Source organism: Antedon mediterranea, chromosome 4 (assembly GCF_964355755.1).
Source record: "Antedon mediterranea chromosome 4, ecAntMedi1.1, whole genome shotgun sequence".
Taxonomy (NCBI): Eukaryota; Metazoa; Echinodermata; class Crinoidea; order Comatulida; family Antedonidae; genus Antedon; species Antedon mediterranea.
Window position 1 is genome coordinate 19,845,231 of NC_092673.1, and position 12,187 is coordinate 19,857,417.

General features: G+C 34.7%; 1 long non-coding RNA gene across 2 annotated transcripts; it reads left to right on the forward strand.

The window, feature by feature from the left end:
- Positions 1 to 850: 850 nt before the first annotated feature.
- LOC140048083 (uncharacterized) lies at positions 851 to 2,062 on the forward strand. Of its 2 annotated transcripts, none has more exons than XR_011845053.1 (3): positions 851 to 900; positions 1,409 to 1,523; positions 1,761 to 2,062. It is a non-coding gene; the product is annotated as an uncharacterized lncRNA (long non-coding RNA). The 2 variants fall into 2 exon arrangements; XR_011845054.1 differs by lacking the exon at positions 851 to 900 and adding an exon at positions 1,089 to 1,130.
- The last annotated feature ends 10,125 nt before the right edge of the window (positions 2,063 to 12,187 follow it).

The window sequence follows — 12,187 nt, forward strand, 5'->3', positions numbered from 1 at the left end:
CGCCTTAAGGGCGTGTGGCTCCCTATAGATGAATGGATGCGAGTGTCAGTGGCTCTGTTTGTAGGCCTATACTAGTACTCCGGGGTCACCCTCCTACTCGTCTCGAAAGATGTTATAAACCGCCTGGCCAGTCACTCGCTTTCAAGTCGCCATGTTTTGTGACAAAGTTATGGTAATACCAAATATATTTTCTTTTGTGTAAATGTAAAAACCATTCTTACGTCATTTACATAAACCAGGAAGATGTCCTATTAGTATTACAAGTCATAACCTTCACCGATCAACCGGTACCAGAAATGACAAAACGACAACGTATTTTGAATACTAAAATGTAGTACTGTCTCGGTTCGGGAATCCCTAAACTTTGATTTGTATAAGGTTTGATGTGCAAGACCAATTCCCCAATGCAAAATATTTATCAGTGTTTAAATATATAACATACACAATTCCACGGAATAACAATAAAAAGAATTACAATAATTACGAAGCGCCATCACACTTTGATTAAAGATGTATTGTCCCCCTGAACAAAAATTTTTTTTTTTTAAAGGCCATTTTAATGATACATAAAAGTTATTCACTTTGAAAAAAAATTGGATAAAAAAAAAAATGATTTACCTTAGAAAATCGTAATTTAAAGTAAAAAATAGTCAACCGGAAGTCGGTTGGCTGGCAGCCAGCTGGCTTCCGGTTTAATTTAACCCTTGACCTGAATTAGCTTAATATGAATTATGCATATTGTATGATTCTTGTGCGTGTATGTGACCTCTAGGTCATCAGAAAAAAAATACGACGTGATATGGCGAGACGACGATGTGGGAAAGTTCTGTAGTTTAACAACAAAAAAAACAACTCCTACTGTACTTGAAGAAAAGACTATGGCTAGGCCCTAGCAGATTGGTAAGTAAGAACTGTAGTTTATATGGTGCAGCTTTGTTAGTTAGTATAGGAAGCCTAGCTAGCCCATTACAGCTGTACTGGCTATCTAGTGTACTATCCCCTATCTATTGGCTAGGCCTAGAGTAGTAGCTAGTCTAGTAGTAGTAGTAGTACTAGGCCTAGTTGTAGGCCTGAGTGAGGGTTCACCCTGAGTGAGTAGCAGGCCTAGCTAATACTAATAGATACAACTTGTATTGTAAGCCTTATTAATAGTTATTGCCAACCTAGCTTTAAATAGGATTAGGCCTATAACATTCATCTGTGAGTAAGGAATAAGGTTTTAGCATGGAGGTATAAAAATAAAATATTTTATACCTCCATGGTTTTATTGTGACTTGTGTGAATTTCGACACCACCAACTCGTCTTATTTTTAGTATAATACTATAATATTAATAATAGTCTTTAATTTATCATTATTCATATCACTTTTCATTCATTTTAAAACATTTAATTTTCTTTTCTATGTAGAGTTTGTGATTAAAAAAAATTATACATAAGAGCAGCGAAACTCAAAAAGCGAAAACTTGTGAATGGCTGCCAAAAATAGAAAATAAGGTCACCACCAGGGCCAGGAGAGATTATGGTGCTTGGTTTTTCCTTCATGATTAATTAGATTTTAATGCTAATATAAATTTGTGAAAATTGTAACTAGGCCTATACTGTACATCCAATAAGTTAAATATTTTTTGGAATGTGTACTTTACAGTACTTAGTACCGTTATGTTGAAAATTCTTCCAAAGCAATAACGTTCAAACCAACATTCACACAATTAAACTTTTTATGTACATATTTTAATAAATAATGTCTTTCTTTTAATAGGTATTAACACACTTGAATGAACAATATGAGCAAGTAGTGGAAAATGGTGAAGAAATCAACACAAAATGTGGTAGCAACATTCACAATATTTATTTGAACGTTTCTTACTATGACACTTTAAAATGGATGAACAATCACAGAAGACAAGCTATTGCTGTAATGCCACAATCAACACATCAATTAATAGTTGAAAATAAATTGTCAACAATAATGCAGAAATTCAATGAAATATACTAGTAATTAACTCATTTTTTACTGTACTGTACTGTAAATCTTCACACATTAAAATTATGGTGATTTTATCTCATATGTACTGTAGTAGTATTTTTTATTTATTTAATGCTGTATACAAATGTTATTGCTCCGAATTATGAAAACTATACAACATTTTAAAAGCTGGAAAACAACCAACACATTTGCCTAATGCTTTATGATAGTCATCCAATATTTATCCTGTGTTCCACTACCGAGTCTACTGCCAGTTGCCTTTAAAATGCTGTATGGGTGTAACTTCTGTTCCAGTCTTCATTAGCTTAAGTCTATAAATTGAAAAACAATGATGTATAAATACAAAAGTCAAATAGAAAAGTTAAATATTTCACAATTTATTGCTTACATATAATTATTATTTCTGTACATGAATCTGAAGTTTTCAATTTGGGGTACTAATGTACAGTAAGGAATCCCTGAAAAGTGCATCTCCTCCCTCAAAAAGGCCTAGTCTAATTACTAGTGTTTTTGTTTTGGTTGCTATCAACAACAATCTATTCTACCGTCAACTTCTTTGGTACTGTATGCTGATCATTTTCCAAATGTTCGTTTTTTGTCATCAGTTAGTCTTTTTTTAGACTTTAAAATTAATTCGAGCTCCAAATGTATATCAGTGGTACATCAACATAGTAGGCCTATTTCCTGTAGCTAGTTGTGGAGTGATGGCTTAGCTAGGTGAGTACGATATATAGGACATAGCTAGGCCTCAAAGTGGGTTCCCGTCTACTTTTCTGACCCGATTATCTGCCTGCCTACAGCTGTTGCTACACTACACTACACAGTAGTAAACTACAGTACTAACTAGGCCTAGGCCCTACTAGATAGTAGAAGTAGGCTTATATTATAGCCCTAGCCTAGATAGCTAAGCCTATAACTATACGCCAAAAACTATTATAGGAGGATGTGTCATTCATCTAAAATAGAATTCTACTTACCAGCAAATTAACGGCAGAGCTTTTTACATCATACGATCAGGGAAACCCCAGCACTTTCTTCTGTTCTTCGCACATGTTTGTTTACGTGGTGAACAGATCGGATCTCCCCTGTTTGGATACTCATTAACATATCATGCATATTTATGAGCTGTTAGCTAACCATCGTTATTTTGGAATTTCTGAACTTATGAGTTCGAAAAAATGGTAAACTTATTTTGATTTTTTATAAGCGAAATCAATATTTTTTCCGGATTTTTTTTCGGCGAAAGTGAATAACTTTATTATAACTACAAAATGGTCTATTCAAAATTTGATTTTTTTCATCTTTATTTTTCATGTTTTGGGGGACAATACAACTTTAATTAATTTCGGTCAATAATATTCGTAGTTTGTTGTACAAAACGACAGCTTAAATTCATTCGTACACTATTTACAACATCTAACTTGTTGCAATAGTATGACGTAATACCAGACTCCCGTACTCACAGTGAACCACGAGTACAAATCTCTCTCCATATGTACATATGTATGACGTTAAAGCATTACTTAATTCTATTAGTCAATCACGCATAACGGATTGTAACTAGTGCCATCACAACAAGATACTTTCAAGAAACGAAAAACAATCGTGCGATTACAGAAATTAGTGCAAGTTTTGAAATCATTAGTTAGGATCAGTACAGTAATATTGTGAGTGCTATGAATTAACTCAGTAAGTCACAGACTTGACATCGTAGTCTTCTACACCCATTGGTATATGTTAAAACTTGAATCAGTTTTGCTTCCATCATTGCCATTTCGTTGATTCGACTGACTTAAAAAGTACTCCCCATCTCGCTCAAAAAATGTTATATCATAACATTCGTGTGATGGTATGGCTCCGTAACTTACGAACATACTCCCTTCTAATTTAATTATTGGTGATGATGGAGTATAGAGTTCAAAATTGTCATCAGCATCACGTGATTCCGTTCTGCTTGTGGTTATTATCATAAATACTTCTCCGCCAACCTGTAAATATAGAAAACATCTTCATTGACATAGAACACAATATAAAATATACAAATAATGAATGTTGTTTAGCGTAATGGTACAAACAATGGCATGAGGTGAATGATGAAAAGGTTATTTTTTCAACGAGGCGAAGCCGAGTTGATATATAATCATTCACCAAATGCAATTATTTGTACTATTACACGAATATAAAACATTCATTAGTTGTGAATCTAAAATATCTAAATAGGTTCTTGTCAATGAATTAGCAAGGCTAAAATGCCTAGGCCTAATACCTAAAGGCCTAGATTTTTTTTCGTACACGAAAAAAGTACTATTAAACGATTGTTTAATAGTTCGTACTATTGCACGCCATGTGACCCACAATTGTCCAATCAAATGACAGGAATTTATTTAGTTGTTATATAATACTTAATACAGATCTAGAAAAAACTGCAAAAAGTCACAAAGATCATCAATCAGAGAAAGTAACACGTTTTAAACTTGTTTTACATCAGAAATTTCAACATTAGAATAATTATTATATTGAACCATTTTATTCGGTCAATTTATCAATTTCCAGAAAACAAGTAGTGTATTTCAATGTTATTTTGCCATGTAATTTTGTAGTAGTGTGAAAATGAGGAGACTGATTTCACAGGGGTGGTACTTACTTTGAAAATCGTAGATTTCGTGGGACAATGTTCCACAGGAATATGTTGATGAATTTTAAATTCTTCAGACATCTTATCCCATCTATACACCATTATGGTATGTGCACATTCCAATGGATTCACAGCTACTAAGTAAGTATCGCCACCATTTGTGAATGTCTCGATTCCAGTTGCCCAGAAAGCGCCTTGTGAGTAACAAAATTAAAACAGTTTACAAATTAGAGTAATAACTAGAATTTAATTCCATAAGTGATCTTACACGTACATTAATCTATGTGACATCATATGACCTGGATTTTTAAATAAGTTTAAAACATTATTGTGGGTCACCATTCATTCTGAAGAGCTATTCAAAATAGGTATGTTTTTATATAAATTTGCATTCAATTGCCTATTGGTGAGTGCACGATTTTACATGTGCCTTTTATTCACATTTTCTCTTCATGAAAATTATATATAGGAATATATGACTATAGGGCTGAAGAACAAATAGCATGTATAATAATTATTTTTGATTTACATCTATGTTGTCCGCAAAGAAAATGTTTGCGCGACGCGAACAAATTCAAACGCTAAAAATTGATTTTGAGCATTTAAACAAAATGTTGATTTGCCATCATTGTCATCAATAGCAATGTCACCAGTATTGAAACTTCCTCTAATGCCTTCAAACACAATGTAGTTTTCTTTATCACCATTGTATGTACATTTTATTGTACCAGAATAACGCCATGAATCTCCTTGGTTACCACTTCTTGTCCATAACAGTTCGTCTCCCAAGTTCGACGTTCTGTAAACGTTGAGTTTTCCAATAGTAGCTCCGTACATGTGATAGTAGAATGATAAAGATACAGTACTTTGGCTGTTTGATAGTAATGGACTTCTCAGGCGAGCTGACATCCCTTCAGTTATTGGATTTGATGTTTTAATATAAATATAATAATCTGTTGAAATAAACAAAATGGTATTTCGAAATTTAGTACAATATTTTACTGTACTGTATCAAAAATAGAGTTACCAATAACTCCAATCACCTACAAACTTGTATGTACCTGTATGGCCGTCTGTTGGTCCAGTGTTTGTTGATCTCGTTGCACCTTTTATCCGTGTCCAATCAAACCCATCATTATTTACTTGAGCCCAGCCATCAAAACCTGTCTGGAAATCTGTTTGAACTATAAAGAAAATGTTCATACAGAATAAGCATAAATGGACAAAAACCCTGGGCTGTAGATGTTGGCCACAACCCGTAGACGCAAGATATTGTGTGTAAAATATTCTATTCTTTTACAAGATTTATTCTCCGGCTACCAGACCTGTACCAGAAGAAATGGGTTACAAAATGTTTTATTTTTATTTTAGTAATATGTACCGTAATAACAGTACTGTAATTCCATAATCTTTAAACAAATATATCACAACATTTCAAAGTTACATACCATCATTATATTGAATGTCATCAATTGCAATGTCACCAGTATGGGAACTCCCTTTAATTGCTTCAAACACAATGTAGTTGTTTCCATAACTATTGTGTGTAAATTGTATTGCACGAGAATAATGCCACAAATCTCCATGGTTACCGCTTCTTGTCCATAACCTAGTCTGGGTTCCAGACGGAGTTTTGTCTTAATATTAGTTAAAAGATAAATATTTTGGCACATATGGCGTTTCATACGTATACTACTTGATTTTGGATACTCCGTCTGGGGAAACACGCACAAGTCACGTGGTTTGACACCAAGAATTCTTGGTGCATACGATTATCCGGTTGACTAGTTTTAGCTGCATGCGATTGGCTACTCACTCGTACACTGTTTAAATATTCATATTTCAGAATTTCAAAGACTCAACAACTAAGATGATGCGCATGCGCTATGTCACGTTTAGACAATGTGTACTTGGGTACATTTATGAAAGTCTGAAGGCTAGAAATCATTTTATATGCCTAGTAGTCTGGTAAACATTTGATGGGATCTTTGAAACATGAAAACTCGTCTTGATATATGATATGCTAGCTTCTCCGCAAATCAAACATTGAATGGATCATTTATTACGCGGAGATAATTTTGGTTTAATTCCCACCCAGACCCTGTCCTGTTCTGTCTGTGTGGTGGTGTAGCCCTGTTGTGTGCCGGTGGTATGTAGGCCTACTTCATTGGCGTTTTATTTGGCAAGTCATACGTGCGAGTTGAGTAGGACCTACGAAAGAGGCCTAGACCAAGGACTAAACAATTAATAAACAAAACAACTTGGCATTACTATTTTATATTTCAACAGTCTCGATCGTACATTAAGCACTGGTAGGCCTACGTACTCGATCTCTTTCATTTTGAAACAAAATGATCATTGGTTGATTCGAAATCCATATTTACATACCGCCCGCCCCATATAGCCAAATACGGTATGATAACCTACGTCATTCTTATCGTATGTTTGCGGTCTGCAAATCGATTTCTATACGTGTTTCACAAGTCTGTATTTTCAGACAAAAATCGCGGTCGAAATAAAAACAAATAAATAAAGAAAAAAAGATAATACAGACTTGGGGCAAGTCTAGTCCATAACCGTTCGAACCCCAAGTTCGACTTTCTGTAAACATTGAGTGTTCCAACAGTAGCTCCGTACATGTGATAGTAGAATGATAAAGATATCTGCTGCCCTTGCGATAACAATGGACTTCTTAGTCGAGCTGACATCCCAGTTGTGTGCAATGATGTTTCAATATAAACATAATAATCACCTAAGTATGTTGGAAATAAACAAAATGGTATTTTGAAATTTAGCACAATATTTTATTGTATCAAAAATAGAATTACCAATAAATCTCTAGCACCTACAAAGTTTTCTGTACCTCCTGTATGGCCGCTTGTTGGTCCAGTGTTTGTTGAGTCTGTTGCGCCGTTCATCCGTGTCCAATCAAAGTCATCATTATTTTCTTGAGCCCAGCTATCAAAACCTGTCTGGAAATCTGTTTTAACTAAGAAAAACGGTACTAAATAAAACAGAAATTTGAGTAAAACTGAAAAAGTGAAAACAATAAACAAATGACAATCATCTGTGTATTTGGAAATAAACAAACTAAACAACAGAGAATTCGAGTTCTATGATGCTTGTTTTGCCGAAACTTAAAGTCCCATTCCCTACGTTTTATAGATCTAAAGGTCACAAACTACATTTAATGTAAAAGTAGATACTATATGGTCCTATTCAGATACCTTTTTTCTTCTTTTAACGGTTAACAAGATCATATACATGGCTGCAGTCGCGTGCTCAAATTTGAGTTAGTGTTTACCGACCAATCGACCAACGATCAGCCAACCGACATAGTGAGCTGTGTGGAGTCGCGTTGCATGCGACTAAAAATGTGAAAAATAAGTCGATTCTAATCATTTTAGCGATGTTTACCAGCTAGGCCTACAAAACAAGCCTAGCTAGGCTAGGCCTAAAGACCGTCCACGAGAGAACATTTACCGCGATCTACTTGGGTAGTGCATTGTTTCTCTCTTCTTATCATACCATAAAACGTACAATTAAGACAAGGAATGACCTGGTTTAATGATTTTAAAGTATATATATGCATTATTTTTACAAAAAGTCACAACTTGTAGGCAATGGGTCTTTAAAAATATTTTACTGTATTAAAATAGAATTAGTTTTAGTACATTCATTATATCTCAATGAACCGGAATTGTTTCTTTTGCAACCAAACTCTTATTTCTCCATGGTTTTAGTGTATTCATTAGATCTCAAGGAACTCTAGGATGGATCACTACAATACGTTTCTCTAACAATCACAAACCTGTACGCACTTACCCATTGATGACGTATCATTTTCTTGAGTCCATTCATTAAAACCATTATTGAAATCTGTATTAACTATAAAAAACATATCCTGTATTTGAATCGATAAATTAGCATTTTTCACTGATAATGTATGATACCTTGCCTCGCGTAAGCATCATATGGCGTCAATGCGCAACACCACTAACCATCACCTTACAGACATTCACAGATAAGAGACACGCTATATATTTCATCGTAAATGAGGTACATTATATGATAATGTAACTGAAAGGAAATAAAATTATCAACATTATATCACTTACAGTTTTCTTTTATTTTCCAAACCTCTGGAGCTGCTGCTGCTGCTGTTCCGTTTATATTTGCTATTGCCGCGTACATTATACCATCGACTGAGAATAGTTTACCACTCACAGACCCATGACTTGGTAGCTGAGCATACTCCACGAATAGGTTACTGGTAAAATTCCATTTATACACCGTTGAGTTCATTTCGTATGATGTTTCGTTAGTCACAAGTAAATAATGATTTGTAGTCAATTCTAAATACGATGCATCACATGCGCCATGTGTTGCCATCGCCTGATGTTGTTCAAAAAAACCTAAAACAAATAGAATTACATATTTTTATAGAACAGAAATTAAAGTAGTGTGGGAAGATGGATGTTTCAGAATAAGTTGGACAGAAAAACGAAAAATGGATTGGAGAGCAAAACATACAGCAAGTAAAAATCAAGAAATCGAGACGGACAGGACAATCAATTAATCAACATCCATCAATCAATATCAATAAATATCAATCAATAAATCAATATCAATCAATCAATCAATATCAATCAATCAATATCAATCAATCAATCAATCAATCAATATCAATCAATTAATGCCAATCAATAAATCAATATCAATCAACCAATATACAATAATTAGTAGAGTACCCTTACCTGTATGTGAGTTAAATGTGTAGACGTAAACTATTCTGCTGTCCGCAACAAACAAAATATAGAGTTGTTCATTTATTATAAAATTCTCAACTTTTCGTACATCACTTGTTCCAGTCAAATCTTGGTAATGTTCATACAGTTTATTAGTATTGTTGTATCTTTATATTGGAGTTCCACAAGAACTGTAAACAAAAAAATACCTCGCCTCAATACTCCAAATGTTTCCAGACCGTTCCCTTATAATGCAAGGACATAATACGCAACGCAAGCCAATTGACCAATGGCAAAAGACAGTTCGTACAATCCATCGCTTGTGATTGGTCAAATCAATTACGTTGCGTCTACGTCTTTGTGTTGGACGCAAATGGGAACCAAGGCGTTTGAATGATTTCACGTAATAAAATAATTATAATCATTAAACAAAATTACGGATAAGAATAATAGTATAAAAAGGCGTTTAATTAAAAACTGTCTTGAATTTGAGTTTCGAGAACCATTCCTCATCTTTGCATGACAATAGAGGTTACACAGTATAGCCCTAAAGAATAGCGTTGGGTCTTTGTTTTACTTTTTTATTTTTTATTTTCCTTTTGTCCGAGTTCAAGATACTTACAATCCGCCAATCACAAGATAATGTTTGTTCTTGTGTGTGAACGCCGTATTGCTTGCTGATGATATACCAACAATGTTTGATTTAAACTCATAGTCGTGGATAAATTCTGAAAGATTCAATCTAAAGTGTCAGAGAGCTTAACTCTGCTAAAATTATACACGGCCTAAATAAGAATGGTCTGCATAACCAACTGTAAATTTAATAAACAAGGTGATAGCTAGGGTCTAATTTCATCGATTTCTGTTTGATATCCAAAGTACAGAATTAATGATTAAAAAAACTTTAAAAAATTATGTTTTATCGAACGTCAATGTTTCGTTGCTATGCGCATATCGATTGGTGCATAGCCGCGTGGAGCGCCGGACGTGAAAACAAGTTTAAAAGACCATTTAAGCCTGTTTTCCGCTTGGCGATTTTATTCACGCGGAAAGAAGCGTCTACTAGAAAAGGGTAGCGCGATATCTCTGCGAAACGATTGCATACACGTGACTAAATTCGCCTAGTAGAAAACAGGTTATTATTCTGTCTACACTATAAAACTTTATGTGAAAAAAATGTGATATGCCCATTCATTATGATATCATATCACTACCATATTTGGGTATATCACTACCATATTAGTGTAGACAGAGCTTTAGGCAAGAGAAGACTATGGACTGTACTTACTGTTTTCACAAAACTTCCCGTAAAAATCTGTTGGACATACACAGGTGTATCCCAGTTCTGAACAGTCATTGACACGCCTCCGTTGACGCATTTGTTTTTTGCTTGGCATGCCCCAATGTAATTCTATAACCAATAAACAAATTCTAACATCTTCGCCTCAGCATCCCAAGGAAATCGTAAGATTTACAAAATTAGAAAGCGCACAACAAATTTAAAAACATGGGGTTGGGCATCCATTAAATATTTTCGGGCTGGGAACCGGAGTTAAAAAGTAGAAAGAGAAAACTCCATTTTAAACTTACCCGAGTAAAATCTTTTCTTTTTTGTCCCATGTCATAGAACCAGACACCAGATAACGTCTCCATGTGCTCCGGTCCAGTGACGCTATCCCGATCAAACGTCGCTCACCCTTGCGTATCAGCAGCGTACGTAAAAGCTAGGCAACGTGCGTCCTTTCGACAAAGCTGCATACACTCGTATTGGGTTGCCTTGTAGTTGCCAAGTTCGTTTGACATTGCTGTGTTAGCGTGTCCGTTGAAGTGAGAAGGTGACGTTTCTGGTGGCTTGATATCACATTCCACATACGCGTAACAATTAGTTAACGGCAGTAGAACAAGATACGAGACTGCAAGTTAAAATATCTTGGTTTCGAACATCTTTTGTTCCTTTTGGCATTAAGTTCTCAACAAATTGTCTTTAAACTGCAGTGTTTCTTTACAAACCAATAAATATATATACTATATAATTAGCAAGCGTCTGTATATCTAGCTACACACTGACCGTTTTCGTGACTGTGACTTTACTCTAACGTAACTAAATGACTGCACAAACCTTTATACAATATGCCTCTATTTTATGACCATTAAAACAAACCTTTTTAGTCGCTCACTATGTCGGTCGGATGGTTGGTCGGTCGGTAAACACTAACTTGAGTACGCGACTGCAGCCATGTTTATGGCCTTGTTTTAAATCTACATGCTATAAACTATGTTTACAATAAATATTTATTTATAATGAAGATAAACATAAAACAACATATGGTGATTATCGTAAATAAATTATTCATTAGATAATGCTGTATATCGGTTATAGTTGATGCTGCGTCCGATTCGTCGAGTGATTGTACTAGTTCAGTAACACCACCTAAAGGGGAGCAAATGACTGAAAAAATGTTTATATAAATAAATTTAAACGCCAAATTTACACTTACTACACTTAGCAAGCGTCTGTATATAATAGAAAAAACAACACCACATTGTATTATAAGCATAGGCGCCGCGATTGCACTGCGGAAAAACGGTGGTGACTATTGCGTATTTAAAAGTATAAGAAGTTGATAAACAACATTTAACACACACGAGTGTATTCTTGCCATTTGATTGGTTACTTACGCATCACTTGCGACTGGGTATTAGTTGTACCATCTCTTTGCTTCTACCATGGAGAAATAAGTTTATTTCTCCATGGTTCTACCTAATGGAAAAGTGATATCTAATGACTGGTGATAAATAATAGTTCTAATGCATGT